An 11,538-nucleotide genomic window follows, 5' to 3' on the forward strand; every position below is an offset into this window, starting at 1 on the left:
TATAACTCCGACTGGATTCGTCTGAAAGAAGAAAGTCATATACACCTAGGATGACTTGAGGGTGAGTAATTTATGGGCTAATTTTCATTTTTGGGTGAACTAACCCTTTAAGCGACTGAACGCCAGTGGGCGGGGCCTATGTGAGAAGAAGACTATTTATCAATGTCTTGCTCTGAACCTCTAAAGTTTTATAAAATCATAAAATCTCAATCACCACATAAATTAATAATTAAATAAAATAATATAAAAATTGTTGATCACATCACCCACCCCTTATCATTGCTACTGAGGAGTTAATTGAAAGTAGTCATTGCATAATATATAACACTTTGTACACAACACATGATATCTTTAGTCTCCTAGTGTGCAAGCCAAAGGCGAATGAGGCAAAGAACAAAAAACTCCATGTTTGGATAATGGAGAGAGAGAGAAAAAAAAAAACTTTGGAGAACCACCAAGGGGCCATTTTTCCTCTGGATATACAGTCAAAATATTTGGTCAGTAATTAAGTAGATACGTTACTGCATTGATTGAACTCAAGGATCAAGTTAAGGGAGTCTTTGAGGTCTATTCAGGACAGAACAATAGAGTACAGGTAGATGTAATGTCCAAATAAATTTTACGTACAGGTACATTTTTAACGTTTTTCAAAAATGTAGGTAGAAGCATGTTTTTCCAATGAGCCTAGGTTGAAAATACAGTGCTAACAGTGGCCCGTTAGCTGTGTTTTGCTAATGCTGCATAGTTATGCTACCACTAGCTCGAACAGCTTGCCAATTTTCTTTAAAGCCCTGCTGTGTTGCTGCTTGTTTATTCAAGAGGATTATGTGCAATTTTGGGATGAAATTATATTTATTCATCTGTGTGTGACCGATTGTGCGATTGTGCTAGTCAAGCATTGTGCTCATATAAGTGTATGTTTGGTGCGCGGTGCCCATTAGCTAGATGCAAAGGCCTGGTTATTAGCGCTCATCCCATGATGATTTCAGTCTCCTGCAGCTTTATTCCCCTTCACTGGCTAAATAAATGCTAAAGCTAAAATCTCTCAATAACACCAGCGCAGTCGTAGCAGTGTCTGCTCACAGGCAACTGTGTTCAATTAGCCTCTCGCAAGGGTTTCTCTTATGGAAGCTAATGACATGCAAAGCTGCTCTCTTAAAAAGTTTTCCCCTGATTAGGGAATGCACAGCAAATGCTTCTTTAATTAGTTTTTGTGGCAGCAATCAATGCTCTCTCCAGTGGTTGAGAAGCTAATGCAAGAGTGCTTGTCTGAGGTTAGCGTTCCCTGATGCATATTTTCAATTGTTTTTATAACTCGGCTCGCGTGTAGCGAGGGGTTACACAGTCATACACACACAGATCAGCGCATCCCGCTTTCTCGCAATCTTATTTGTTCTCTGAAAAGGTTAGCGTCTTTTGCTAGAACCAATTACTCGTGAACGCTGCCGTTAACAGAGGCAATCATTAAAACATAACCTTCTGCATGCCAACATATTTATACATTACGGGCTATTTCCAAATGATGGATCCAAATGTACTGCGTTTGTGTGTATGTGTGTGCAGCGTCTCTGAAATAAAACAGAAACCAGGCACTGTACCTCTTTTGTGAGCTCAATATTTACAGTCTTCTAAAAGGAACCGAGATGAAAGCCAGCATTGGCCAAGCTTTCCTCGGGCCAGCATAGCAAATGTGGAAGGATCTGAATGCCCCTGGAGCACATGCGCTTTCAGGACAGCAGTTTGAGTGTGAAAAAGGTCAAACCCATCTCATTAGAATAACAGTTTGCGCTGTGGGGCAGGATAGGAAATTTCAAAATGCTTTTTTAATAATGAGATACATGCAGTCCCATTGGAGATACTTTTATCTTTAACTCTGCTGATTAGAGAACCGGCACGACGGTCAGGGTTTGGAAACAGAAGGCGGGAGCGCCCGGGGTCACAGCGACCTTAGAGGAGGTTACACAAGATGAGCACATGCACTACAAGCACTAGAACACGATTCATTTTTTTGAAAGACGTTACTAGAGTTACAATTATTTATAAAGGACATCATGTACTGAATCAAACTGGAAAGGGATCTCTGTAATTTGGCATTTCTTCGACTTTCTAAACATTGTTCAACTATGTTATATGAAGGTCACATTAAATTTGGCATGAAAATAATGAAAAAATGATATGCATGGATAAATCATTTATAATAAACATCGCAACATTCCATTGAAAGAAAATAAGAACTGTCTGTTTTGATTTCATGGTGGCTTTAGTGCATCTTGAAGTTTTTCATGCCTTCATAATTCATTTCAACTATGTTTACTATTTTACCATTATCTGAGACTATTAATCTTAAATCATGGTTGAACAATTAGGAATTATTAGGCGAGTAAAAATATTGTGAAATGCATTAACTATTTTAATGATTATCATGTGAAAATCACTTCTTCTGATCTTTCTTAAAATAAATACATAAACAATTGTCCAACATTTGATTTCTGTAATTGTCCGTAACAATTGTCCACAATAAAGATGACTGAAAATAAGTAATGAAGTAAAATAATAATAATAATAATAATAAAAGGATATGCTAGCTATGCAATTAGCAAGACAAAATAATTTTTTTAAATGTTAAAAATCTAATTTCCATCATCACCATTTCCTCCACAGAAAGCTATTAAATATAAAACAATTTGAGATGACAGGATAAATCATTTATTATAAAGACTGCAACATTCCATAAGAATATATATAAGAATATATGTGAAAGGCAGCCATTTTATTCCAAAAAAATGTTAAAAATATCCTCTGTCACCATCATTTCCTCTACAGAATGCTATTAAAAATAAAACATAATTTGAGATGTCGTGGAAATAAGTTTTATAAGTTATCAAATATAAAACATGACAAGATAAATCATTTATTATAAAGACTGCACCATTCCATAAGAAAATATATATAATGTTAATGACTTTCAGGAAAAATTGAAAGCAAAAAAAAAAAGAAAAAAGGTGCATGTATGGATATATACTACTGGACATTATTAAACCAAAGGTCCAATAATGTCTATAATTGAAGAAACACCATATAAAAGATATGATGGCAGAAATGATAAGAGTAGTATGCAACTATGCTATTCAGAATTCTGTTTTTATTACCAAGAGTGTTTGTTGTCTGTAAGTGGGTGCTTTGGAAGGTCAAGTGCTCTGGATGCGCGCATCATGAAAACAATTGAAATTATTTATTTGCAATATAATTATAGTATTAAGAATATAATTAACTGAAGGAATTAATTAAGATTTCTTCGAGGAACCCCCGATTTAGCGGAGAAACGTTCTGTAATTAGCTCTGTAATTTTTACCAAGGCTGTGTAAGAATTAAACCTACGTCTGCGAAACTCCATATTTACCTGACCTCAGGGAAAACTAGTTCCATCCAAATACGGCTTATGCGTGATGAACACTTCCACCACATCAGGGTTGTGCGCTTTAAGCACTTTAGATGCACAAACTCACCCACATGCTCACATAAGCATATATTGACATCCACTTAGTCACTCCAATAACTCATCAGGATATCAAGCAAATGAGTCTGAAACTTTTCTCCCCGCTGTGAGATTTTGTGTGTGTGGTGCGTCAGATGGTAGCAGAACGGACGTGAATCCTGGACTGGACCCAGATGGCTGCTGGGTCAGGGAGGATACTCTCCAGATGGTCAGGTAAGACAGCACACACACGCTGCAAACTGCAAAAAATATGAGGAACAAAACAAGTAACAGTGGTTAATTTCAGGAATTAGTACATTTTAGAAGTATCAAACATCAGGCAATTAGACAGAAGCGAGTTTGAGTAGCATATTGTGACGTTAATGCACAGACGCACCATTAAACCTATCATCCGTGTCTAGCCCCCGGGCTCCTGTTGTGCTCCTCAGACATACTGTCTCCCAGCAGGAGATCCTCTGCTGTATTCTCCCCACAGCCAGATCTCCCATAATCACACTCTGAGCTCCAACCCCCAACACTCCGGCAAATGGTGTTTCACATTCCCACAAAACAATACATCAGCTTATGTAATGATCTAGATTAGTGTCAAGACGGTGATTCAAACCTAGTAGTCACTACACTGTGTACAGATTGGAGTGGGAAGCCTAGCATTCTTTCAAAACACAAGCAACTGCCTTCTAAGACAGCATCCCACAAGTAACCGATTTGGAGTGCTTCATATACACTACCCTTTAAAAGTTTGGGGCCAGTACGATTTTTTTTGGGACATTTTTTGCAAGTATTAATAATAAATTAATACTTTTATTCAGCAAGGACACATAAAATTGATCAAAAGTGACAGTGAAGACTTCTATTTTCTTTGATCTTTCTATTTATCAAAGACAAGTTTCTTGAGCAGCAAAATCAGCATATTAGAATGATTTCTGAAGGATCATGTGACACTGAAGACTGGAGTAATGATGCTGAAAATTCAGCTTTGCATCACAAGAATATAATGACATGTTACAACATATTAAAATAGAAAACAGTTCTTTTAAATTGTAATATTTCATATTATTACTGTTTTTACTGTATTTTTGATCAAATAAATAGTCTTGTTCAGCACAAAAACATACAAAAATCTAACCAATCCCAAACTTTTGAACAATAGTGTAGACAGCAACCTTGCAGTTGGGAGGGATACTTTTAAAATGTAATATACTACAGAACATAAAATGTAATTAATTTTTTATTTATGTATTTATTTGTATGTAATGTAATGTAATTCATTACATTTAAGTAATGGAAAAAATTACCAAGCTTGATTTAAAGGTTTATATAAAACAGCAGCCCATCAGGTCAGAGAGTATGTGGGCTGCTGTCTCAAACACACAACAAACTGTGTAAGTACATAATCAAATTTATGAAAATTAAACAATTTTTAACATTTAGAACAAATACTTGGAGACTGATACAATGTTTGTCATAGAACACTCGTTTGTCCACAGAGTTCACTGTTTTATTCTTTAAGTTATTATTAAGATCTAAGGTAAATTAACTGTGGCTTTCATTATGGCTCACACAAGAATGACATATGAACTCAAACCATTTTAATACGATAAAAACCATATGTACTGGAGATAATCATTGAGCTTTCAGCCATGAAGTTACAGAAATAAAAACCATTCCAAAAATAGAATCCCCGTGTCATGGCTGGTTAGGACAGAGTGTGAGCATTTCTTACACGAACATCCTTTATGTTCTATTCTTGTGAAAATACCCAAGGCCGTGTTGAGAACATAGATAAACCATATATTGCTCTGACTGGATTTATACTTCATTTGTCAATGTGGTTCTAAATGTTACGGTGTACTAATAGAAACATGCAATTATTCCTCTATGAACTCCTACATCAATTTGCCTGTAGGCCCGCCCATTTGTTTAAAAGCCCACCTCTAATTTAGTTTTGGTTGGTGATGTGTGAACTTGTGCGAGTGACTGTTGGTGCAGCAGTGGAAGGCAAGCGAATGATGCAAAAACTAGCGGTGCAGAGAAGTGAAGGTATGCTCCATAATGCATGGTCCACCACCTGCCCTCTGGGATTTGCCGCAAGAAGGAGTCCAACTTCATTGTCTTCTAACTCAAATCCCAGTTTTCCAAAGCCCACAATCAAAAGGAGAGAAAACCTCTGGGGGCAACGAGAGAACAGAGATGGATAGTGTGAATGAAATAGAAAAGAGAAGGGAACGTGAGACAGACAATGAAACATCGAGAAAGCAAATTCTATTAACCAGCGCTAATTAAAAGAGTTATTAGATAGTCGCACTGGTCTGTATTGAAGTATTAAATATTCAATGTCCTGACGTGTAGCTGGCTTGCTTCACTTTTTTTTGCTAATTTCTGTCTTTCATTGTCTGTGACAAGCTGTAGGGTGGGACTGAATGTGTCCATGTCTAGAGAGCGTTTCAGTCATGAACCTGTATAGTTTTGCTGTAGCTAGAGGCTTTTATAGAAGACAGGGTGGAATGAAAGCAACAAACACACTGCGTATAAACCCATAAACGCACATAGACACACAAATCCAGACAGAAGAAAACTGTAACAGTGATTGTAATGTAATGTTGGAGCATTAAGACCCTCCCCTCCCCCATATCTCAGTGGAATAACGCTATAGATGACATGTCTAGAGGCTATACTCTAATAGAGAAGGAGAGAGAGACACACACACACATTACAGCCAGGCTTTAGTGACGTGACATGTGGCCAAGTATGGTGACCCATACTCGGAATTAGTGCTCTGCATTTACCCATCCAAAGTGCACACACACAGCAGTGAACACACACACAAACCGTGAACACACACCCGGAGCAGTGGGCAGCCATTTATGCTGCGGCGCCCGGGGAGCAGTTGGGGGTTCGGTGCCTTGCTCAAGGGCATCTCAGTCGTGGTATTGAAGGTGGGAGAGAGCGCTGTACATTCACTCCCCCCACCTACAATCCCTGCCGGTACGAGACTCGAACCCGCAACCTTTGGGTTACGAGTCCGACTCTCTAACCATTAGGCCACAACTTCCCCACAGGCAAGACTTTACTAGGCGCCATTGTACCTTGAAAATGAAGGATGAAGAAAAAGGAAAATGGTGGTGTGTGAGATTTTCATAAAGCCATGCATTTTCATTAACTGTTCAGGCATTTAGCAGTTCAAAAAATATATTTAGATTCTCTTTTTGGTTCTGCATAAATGGGAATTGCTGAATGAAAAAGCATAGGCAACATTAAAAAAAAAAAATGTGCATGGGATGGTGGGCTTTACATAACATAATGGAGCTGTTATAGTCAACGGGGGCTAAAAAAGACATGCTATCTAGCTAAACCTTGACCTATTGGGGTAGCTATTCAGCTATTTAGTTGACAGTAGCCATTGACTTTCATAGTATGGAAAAATACTATGGAAGTCAATGGCTACTGTTGGATGTTGGTTACCAACATTCTTCAAAATATCTTCTTTTGTGTTTAACGGAAGAAAGAAACTCATACAGGTTTGGAACAATTGGAGGGTGAGTAAATGGAATAGAAAATAGAATTTAAATTTTTGGGTCAACTATCTCTTCAAGTGGTGTCACAAAAAATAATGAAGAAATACATTTTGGGGCCACCTGCCCTTTAAAGTCATAATCTAATGGAAGCAAAGACATATCTTTGGTTGTCTCAGCCTCAGACGTCATGCCCACAGACCGTTGGCTGAGTGTCTGATGCATACGGCACACAAAAGTGGAAACACTTCAGGAGTTTCGAAGTCGTCATCGGATTGGTTGAATTATACAGGATTTCCGGGAGACGTGTGTGTCGCGTTCTTTAACGTTCCACCTGGAAACAAAGATGCTGTGGCGTTCCGCCTGGAAACAAAGATGCCGTGGTGCCAAAACCCCTCACGAAAGAAGAAAGCAGTCGTGTTTACAACTGTGACGACGAGTGCTTATCACGATCAAGTAAACACTGGATTTTCAAAAGTATGTGAAATATTCAAAGTTTACGTCATAGAATCTTTAAAATATGTCAGAGAGTTTTACACACCGGTCTGTTATTGTGGCGACATTTCCACGCCCGAAACGTGACACTGAACGAAACGAACTGTGATTGGTTGTTTTATATGTCGGTCAAACGGCCTCATGGGCGGGCCTTGGCCAATGAAAGCTGCCATGTATTCCAGACCTTCAGCCGTCAGTCTGAAGGTCTGGCAACGCGAGACTAGATCTTTGGGGACTTGCTTCTATCCTTTAGCTGTTGACTGGATGGAGGCAGATCAGAATGTGAGCCTGCCTTCGATTGCAAGTGGTGTGGTTTAAACAAACAAAATTATAGGAGAAATCCTGCCTACGTCATCAGAGAGAAGATCGAGTTATGACATTTTATCAAAAAAACAAAACAAACAAAAAAACCTTCCATGGATGAATAATTCACAATAAGATAACATGCATTTAGAAAATAGATGAAATTTCATTCCATACTGGCTTTAAAGTCTGCATGAAATCAAAATTGACTTTATTTACTTTATTAGCGCACATTGCTAGTCTTGATGTGAACAATTAATCCGTGCAAGTTAATCCCCTGAAAAAAAATTGTTTGTCTTGGTAATCTTTAATCAAAATCTGAACATTTGCTTCCGCTCTGGAATGGCATTTCTTCTCTGTTGATGTCAGTTTGACGGCTTGGGTTTAATATCCTTAAACACACCCCTCCAACTGTTAAGTTGCTATGAGTGAGAGACAGACAGGAGGAGCGCAAAAATAAAACCACACCCTCTATTCAATATTCCGTTTCAGCTGGAAATACGTCACTACACTGAAATAAAGTTGGCAGCAACTTCCAGTTTACACGGACTTTAAGACTTCAGTGTAAACTGCCACTGCAATGATGGTTAATTTTCCATGGAAATTATCAACGACTGCTTGATTATGCACATGGAACTGATGTCAACGAAGCCAAACCAGAATTTCCTTAAAGGGGTCATATGATGCGATTTCAATTTTTCCTTTCTCTTTGTAGTGTTACAAGCTTTTGGTGCATAAAGGAGATCTATATTTATCATTTATAGACTTTCTATGCTTTCATGATAGAGTCATTACAACATTTACGTATGTTGTCAGGACAAACATATTCAAATGAAATCACAGTGTGGCCAATTTCAAAACAAGCAATTTTTTGCAAAGCAAAATCAATAATGGTCCATTTAGACTGGAGAGGAATTTTTGGGTTCTGAAACATTGTATGTTTTTATAGCAAAAAGGCCACTTAACACTAACTAATAATAGTAATATTCTTGTACTTTATTTTACTATATATTTTATTTATAAGCATTTATAAGGTTAACAGACCAATGTTATACTGAATACGGACAGAAACAGGCATCCAATGTCAATTATAGAGCAAAGTAAATTGTTTATTTTTGTCTCTGTTTTCTGTTTTAACATATTTGTGATGGCAAAGTCATTCTAATATGCTAGTTTGCTGCTCAAGAAACATTTCTTATTATTATCAATATTGTGCTGCTTAATATTTTTGTGGAAACTGATACTTTTTCAGGATGATCAAAAGAACAGCATCAATTTTAAAATATAAATATTTTGTAACATCATAAATTCTAAACATTATACAGTATAGTGTGAGTGTAGTGTAAATGGTAGTGTCAAAATATTATGAAATATTTGATTTCTCCTGGCATGACCTAATCAAATGTTACAAATATAAACAGTTATTGACACTGATAAGCTGTTCACAATGAAACCAAGAATGTGCATTAAGAAAGCAAACAGAGTACAGCCTTAAAGAGTACACTCTGTTGCAATACAAAGAGGGACAACAGAGTAGGTCAGAGAAGAGAAAAACAACCAAGGAACAGAGAAAAAGACAAGTCATAGGTAATGAAAAGAGACCATCTCTTAGCTAAAAAGGAGAAATGAGAGGAAAAGGCACTAGGTGTGGGCATTCAGCATCTCTGGCTGAATTATTCAAACACACAGACAAACAAGCATTTCAAAATGTGTAGAACCACAAACATGCTCTTCACTTCAGCTGGAATAATAGCATCTGGGAATCTTTCTTGTCCGAAAGCAGAATCTGGCTTTAGAGGCGTAAAGCGGTATTCATGCTTTTGTACTGTGGTATATCCCTTTATAAAAGTCCATTATTCTCCAGGAGTATTCACAGGCACAAGGCCTTTATTTCCGCTTTCTAGTTTGATGTAGGTCTGCTTTCTTTCCTTTCACTTGCTTTGGGTCTGCTTAATGTAATGCTTCCATTGCTGGATTATATCATTATGAGCAGTAAGCCACATTTCCCGACCCAGCAGTTTGCTGTAACATGCACACGCCATAAAATTATTCAGCTGTTCACACACACATTTATATGCATGATGTGGTTACGGAGAGTAAAATTTTATACTGCTCAGAAGCTCTTTAATAGCTCAGTAAAGCGTAATGCAGTTTTCAGTTTTTAAATGCTTCTCTGAAATTCCTTATGAGGATTAAAATGACACATGAGACAATTTTGACATACAATATGAGTATAAAGATAGATAATTGTCTTAAAAAATGTCTTCCAAAATTATCAAGAGTTCATACTGAAACCTAATTTTTGATTACAGAATTCAGTATCTCACAAAATCTGAGCACTGTTTGAGATCACATCTCAGATTGTGGGGTCAACATGACTCCAGTTCATCAATTAATGTCTTGTAAAATAAGAAAATTCATCATTAAGGTGGACTGGACTCGAGTCGTGTGGATAACTTGTGAATTATTGTGATGTTTTTATCAGCTGTTTGGACTCTCATTCTGACGGCACCCATTCACTGCAGAGGATCCACTGGTGAGCGAGTGATGTAATGCTACATTTCTCCAAATATGTTCCTTAGAAGAAACAATCTTATCTATGTCTTGGATGGCTGGAGGCCATTTTTCAGCAAATTTTCATTTTTGTAAACTATTCCTTGAGGAGGAAAAAAAATCTAATTTGTCATTTTCCTTCCAGTGTCCACAAGCAAGCGGTTTAAGATATTCTGTTGAAAGATTGATTTCAAGAAGCACCTAAACCACCTGAAAACAGGCGGTATGATATATCATCAGAGGACATTTGTCTAAAGCAGCCTCTTTTTGTGACACAGCACGGCAAAGTGCTCTGATTTACTTGGCATTTCAGCAGACTACATCCAAAACGGGACCGAATGCATTATGTGAATGACTCTCTCTTCCCCAGAGCTGTGGACAGACCCTGTCAGTACAATGATATAGCTGGCCCGATCTCCCTCTCATGTCCACTCACATCAGTACAGACAGGGAGAGAGAAGCTCTTGTTGACTCTTCAGGCCATTTCTGTTGACAACAAGCCAAAGTAACGTCCTACATCATTCCCTTTGTCATGTGATCTTGAATGTCCGAGCATGGGGAAGTAACATGCATGCTGACTAGAGCCCGACTGATATATCGTTTTGCCGATATTATCGGCCGATATGAGCCTGTTGCCGATATATCGGTATCGGCAAATATGCCGCCGATATGAATTTTTTTTGTACAGAACATATAATGCAGATAAAATGCTTGAAATGGTGTAATTACTTAGTTTTAGTGCTGGGCGGTATACCGGTTCATACCGAATACCAGTGTTTATTTTTGTTATGATATGAAATTTTTAAATACCGCAGTACGCGCATACCGTGTATGTTGCTTAAACAACGTTCGGAACGCGACACTGTTTGAAAGGGGTCCCTTTTCACTGTTGCACAGTGGTGAGGGAACAGCTGTATGTGTTACTAAGCGTGAAAGTTCTGAAACTGAAGCTGTAGAACTAATAGAACGTGATGACACAGAAGAACTCATCCACAATATCCACATTGACCTCCACAAATATCCAGCGCCCCCTGCCATCAGCTCCCGCGTCTTACACACACACACACGAGCGTGACTTTAGCACTAGATTTAGCAACTTTCAGACCCTTTTAGCGGCTTTTTTCCATAGAATATTCATACTGACAAACCTAGCGACTTTTTTGGATAAACCTTAGCTAC

The sequence above is a fragment of the Sinocyclocheilus anshuiensis genome, unplaced genomic scaffold, assembly GCF_001515605.1.
Source record: "Sinocyclocheilus anshuiensis isolate Anshui unplaced genomic scaffold, SAMN03320099.WGS_v1.1 scaffold405, whole genome shotgun sequence".
In the NCBI taxonomy this organism is placed as follows: domain Eukaryota; kingdom Metazoa; phylum Chordata; class Actinopteri; order Cypriniformes; family Cyprinidae; genus Sinocyclocheilus; species Sinocyclocheilus anshuiensis.